We start from the raw sequence: 5,782 nt of genomic DNA, 5'->3' as shown, positions 1-5,782 counted from the left end.
ACAGGAATTGTTCAAATCATAGTCATTAAGAAGAGTCAGTCTTCTTGTACTTAAGTCGGCATTGTGCCTCTTGTATTTAATTCCGATGCAATTTCTGTGTTTCATCGTCAATAAGAAGGTCAGAGGGATACAGTAAACTTGAAGTGACGCATCGGAATGTATAGCTAGTGTTACAAGAATGGTTCATATCATAGTCAGTAGGAAGTGTCGGTCTTCATGTACGTAAGTCGGCATTGTGCCTTTTGTATTTAATTCCGATGCAATTTCTGTGTTTCATCGTCAATAAGAAGGTCAGAGGAATACAGTCAACCTGAAGTGACGCATCGGAACCTATAACTAGTGTCACAGGAATGGTTCAAATCATAGTCAAAAGGAAGTGTCGGTCTTCATGTACTGAAGTCGGCATTGTGCCTTTTGTATTTAATTCCGATGCAATTTCTGTGTTTCATCGTCAATAAGAAGGTCAGAGGGATACAGTAAACCTGAAGGGAAAAATCGCAATCTATAACTAGTCTCACAGGAATGGTTCAAAACATAGTCAGTTAAAGGAGTCAGTCCTCTTGTACTTAAGTCGGCATTGTGCCTTTTGTATTTAATTCCGAGTCAATTTCTGTGTTTCTTCGTCAATAAGAAGGTCCAAGGGATACAGTAAACCTGAAGTGAAGCATCGGAATCTATAACTAGTGTCACAGGAATGGTTCAAAACATAGACAGTAGGAAGAGACAGTCTTCTTGTACTTAAGTCGGCATTGTGCCTTTTATATTTAATTCCGATGCAATTTCTGTGTTTAATCGTCAAAAAGTAGATCAGAGGGGTATAGTAAAGCTGAAGTGAAGCATCAGAATCTATAACTAGTGTCACAGGAATGGTTCAAAACATAGTCAGTAAGAGGAGTCAGTCTTTTTGTACTTAAGTCGGCAGTGTGCCAATTGTGTTAATTCCGATGCGATTTCTGTATTTCATCGGCAATAAGAAGGTCCAAGGGATACAGTAAACCTGAAGTGAAGCATCGGAATCTATAACTAGTGTCACAGGAATGGTTCAGAACATAGACAGTAAGATGAGTCAGTCTTCTTGTATTTAAGTCGGCATTGTGCCTTTTGTATTTAATTCCGATGCATTTTCTGTGTTTCATCGTCAATAAGAAGGTCCAAGGGATACAGTAAACCTCAAGTGAAGCATCGGAATCCATAACTAGTGTCACAGGAATGGTTCAAAACATAGTCATTAGGAAGAGTCGGTCTTCATGTACTTAAGTCGGCATTGTGCCTTTTGTATTTAATTCCGATGCAATTTCTGTGCTTCATCGTCAATAAGAAGGTCCAAGGAATACAGTAAACCTGGAGTGAAGCGTCGGAATCTATAACTAGTGTCACAGGAAAGGTTCAGAACATAGACAGTAAGATAGGTCGGTCTTCTTGTACTTAAGTCGGCATTGTGCCTTTTGCATTTAATTCCGATGCAATTTCTGTGTTTCATCGTCAATAAGAAGGTCCAAGGGATACAGTAAACCTCAAGTGAAGCATCGGAATCTATAACTAGTGTCACAGGAATGGTTCAAATCATAGTCAGTAGGAAGTGTCGGTCTTCATGTACTTAAGTCGGCATTGTGCCTTTTGTATTTAATTCCGATGCAATTTCTGTGTTTCATCGTCAATAAGAAAGTCCAAGGGAAACAGTAAACCTGGAGTGAAGCGTCGGAATCCATAACTAGTGTCACAGGAATGGTTCACAACATAGACAGTAAGAAAAGTCAGTCGTCTTGTACTTAAGTCGGCATTGTGCTTTTTCTATTTAATTCCGATGCAATTTCTGTGTTTCATCGTCACTAAGAAGGTCAGAGGGATACAGTAAACCTGAAGGGAAGCATCGCAATCTATAACTAGTCTCACAGGAATGGTTCAAATCATAGTCAGAAAGTAGAGTCAGTCTTCTTGTACTTAAGTCGGCATTGTGCCTCTTGTATTTAATTCCGATGCAATATCTGTGTTTCATCGTCAATAAGAAGGTCAGAGGGATACAGTAAACCTGAAATGACGCTGCGGAAAATATAACTAGTGTCACTGAAATGGTTCAGATCATAGTCAAAAGGAAGTGTCGGTCTTCATGTACTTAAGTCGGCATTGTTCCTTTTGTATTTAATTCCGATGCAATTTCTGTGTTTCATCGTCAATACGAAGGTCAGAGGGATACAGTAAATCTGAAGGGAAACATCGCAATCTATAACTAGACTCACAGGAATGGTTCTAAAATAGTCAGTAAAAGGAGTCAGTCTTCTTGTACTTAAGTCGGCATTGTGCCTTTTGTATTTAATTCCGAGGCAATTTCTGTGTTTCATCGTCAATAAGAAGGTCCAAGGGAAACAGTACACCTGAAGTGAAGCATCGGAATCTATAACTAGTGTCACAGGAATGGTTCAAAACATAGACAGTAGGAAGAGTCAGTCTTCTTGTACTTAAGTCGGCATTGTGCCTTTTCTATTTAATTCCGATGCTATTTCTGTGTTTCATCGTCAAAAAGTAGGTCATAGGGGTACAGTAAAGCTGAAGTGAAGCATCGGAATCTATAACTAGTGTCACAGGAATGGTTCAAAACATAGTCAGTAAGAGGAGTCAGTCTTTTTGTACTTAAGTCGTCATTGTGCCTATTGTGTTAATTCCGATGCGATTTCTGTATTTCATCGTCAATAAGAAGGTCTAAGGGATACAGTAAACCTCAAGTGAAGCATCGGAATCTATAACTAGTGTCACAGGAATGGTTCAAAACATAGTCAGTAGGAAGAGTCGGTCTTCATGTACTTAAGTCGGCTTTGTGCCTTTTGTATTTAATTCCAATGCAATTTCTGTGCTTCATCGTCAAAAAGAAGGTCCAAGGGATACAGTAAACCTGGAGTGAAGCGTCGGAATCTATAACTAGTGTCACAGGAATGGTGCAGAACATAGACAGTAAGATGAGTCAGTCTTCTTGTACTTAAGTCGGCATTGTGCCTTTTGCATTTAATTCCGATGCAATTTCTGTGTTTCATCGTCAATAAGAAGGTCCAAGGGATACAGTAAAACTCCAGTGAAGCATCGGAATCTATAACTAGTGTCACAGGAATGGTTCAAATCATAGTCAGTAGGAAGTGTCGGTCTTCATGTACTTAAGTCGGCATTGTGCCTTTTGTATTTAATTCCGATGCAATTTCTGTGCTTCATCGTGAATAAGAAAGTCCAAGGGAAACACTAAACCTTAAGTGAAGCGTCGGAATCTATAACTAGTGTCACAGGAATGGTTCACAACATAGACAGTAGGAAAAGTCAGTCGTCTTGTACTTAAGTCGGCATTGTGCTTTTTCTATTTAAATCCGATGCAATTTCTGTGTTTCATCGACTATAAGAAGGTCAGAGGGATACAGTAAACCTGAAGTGAAGCATCCGAATCTATAACTAGTGTCACATGAATGGTTCAAAACATAGTCAGTAAAAGGAGTCAGTCTTCTTGTACTTAAGTCGGCATTGTGCCTTTTGTTTTTAATTCATATGCAATTTCTGTGTTTCATCGTCAATAAGAAGGTCAGAGGGATACAGTAAACCTGAAGTGAAGCATCGCAATCTATAACTAGTCTCACAGGAAGGGTTCAAAACATAGTCAGTAAAAGGAGTCAGTCTTCTTGTACTTAAGTCGGCATTGTGCCTTTTGTATTTAATTCCGATGCAATTTCTGTGTTTCATCGTCAATAACAAGATCCAAGGGATACAGTAAACCTCAAGTGAAGCATCGGAATCTATAACTAGTCTCACAGGAATGGTTCAAATCATAGTCAGTAGGAAGTGTCGGTCTTCATGTACTTAAGTCGGCATTGTGAATTTTGTATTTAATTCCGATGCAATTTCTGTGTTTCATCGTCACTAAGAACGTCAGAGGGATACAGTAAACCTGAAGGGAAGCATCGCAATCTATAACTAGTCTCACAGGAATGGTTCAAATCATAGTCAGTAAGAAGAGTCAGTCTTCTTGTACTTAAGTCGGCATTGTGCCTCTTGTATTTAATTCCGATGCAATATCTGTGTTTCATCGTCAATAAGAAGGTCAGAGGGATACAGTAAACCTGAAGTGACGCATCGGAATCTATAACTAGTGTCACAGGAATGGTTCAAATCATAGTCAAAAGGAAGTGTCGGTCTTCATGTACTTAAGTCGGCATTGTGCCTTTTGTATCTAATTCCGATGCAATTTCTGTGTTTCATCGTCAATAAGAAGGTCAGAGGGATACAGTAAACCTGAAGGGAAACATCGCAATCTATAACTAGTCTCACAGGAATGGTTCAAGAATAGTCAGTAAAAGGAGTCAGTCTTCTTGTACTTAAGTCGGCATTGTGCCTTTTGTATTTAATTCCGAGGCAATTTATGTGTTTCATAGTCAATAAGAAGGTCCAAGGGATACAGTAAACCTGAAGTGAAGCATCGGAATCTATAACTAGTGTCACAGGAATGGTTCAAAGCATAGACAGTAGGAAGAGTCATTCTTCTTGTACTCAAGTCGGCATTGTGCCTTTTCTATTTCATTCCGATGCAATTTCTGTGTTCATCGTCAAAAAGTAGGTCAGACGGGTACAGTAAAGCTGAAGTGAAGCATCGGAATCTATAACTAGTGTCACAGGAATGGTTCAGAACATAGACAGTAAGATGAGTCTGTCTTCTTGTACTTAAGTCGGCATTGTGCCTTTTGTATTTAATTCCGAGGCAATTTCTGTGTTTCTTCGTCAATAAGATGGTCCAAGGGATACAGTAAACCTAAAGTGAAGCATCGGAATCTATAACTAGTGTCACAGGAATGGTTCAGAACATAGACAGTAAGATGAGTCTGTCGTCTTGTACTTAAGTCGGCATTGTGCCTTTTGTATTTAATTCCGATGCAATTTCTGTGTTTCATCGTCAATAAGAAGGTCCAAGGGATACAGTAAACCTCAAGTGAAGCATCGGAATCTATAACTAGTGTCACAGGAATGGTTCAAAACATAGTCAGTATGAAGAGTCGGTCTTCATGTACTTCAGTCGGCTTTGTGCCTTTTGTATTCAATTCCAATGCAATATCTGTGCTTCATCGTCAATAAGAAGGTCCAAGGGATACAGTAAACCTGGAGTGAAGCGTCGGAATCTAAAACTAGTGTCACAGGAATGGTGCAGAACATAGACAGTAAGATGAGTCAGTCTTCTTGTACTTAAGTCGGCATTGTGCCTTTTGCATTTAATTCCGATGCAATTTCTGTGTTTCATCGTCAATAAGAAGGTCCAAGGGATACAGTAATACTCCAGTGAAGCATCGGAATCTATAACTAGTGTCACAGGAATGGTTCAAATGATAGTCAAAAGGAAGTGTCGGTCTTCATGTACTTAAGTCGGCATTGTGCCTTTTGTATTTAATTCCGATGCAATTTATGTGTTTCATCGTCAATAAGAAGGTCAGAGGGATACAGTAAACCTGAAGGGAAACATCGCAATCTATAACTAGTCTCACAGGAATGGTTCAAAAATAGTCAGTAAAAGGAGTCAGTCTTCTTGTATATAAGTCGGCATTGTGCCTTTTGTATTTAATTCCGAGGCAATTTCTGTGTTTCATAGTCAATAAGAAGGTCCAAGGGATACAGTAAACCTGACGTGAAGCATCGGAATCTATAACTAGTGTCACAGGAATGGTTCAAAGCGTAGACAGTAGGAAGAGTCATTCTTCTTGTACTCAAGTCGGCATTGTGCCTTTTCTATTTCATTCCGATGCAATTTCTGTGTTCATCGTCAAAA

The sequence above is a fragment of the Schistocerca piceifrons genome, unplaced genomic scaffold (assembly GCF_021461385.2).
Source record: "Schistocerca piceifrons isolate TAMUIC-IGC-003096 unplaced genomic scaffold, iqSchPice1.1 HiC_scaffold_1578, whole genome shotgun sequence".
In the NCBI taxonomy this organism is placed as follows: Eukaryota; Metazoa; Arthropoda; class Insecta; order Orthoptera; family Acrididae; genus Schistocerca; species Schistocerca piceifrons.
The sequence above is the reverse complement of the archived record's forward strand: the minus strand, read 5'-3'. Positions refer to the sequence as shown.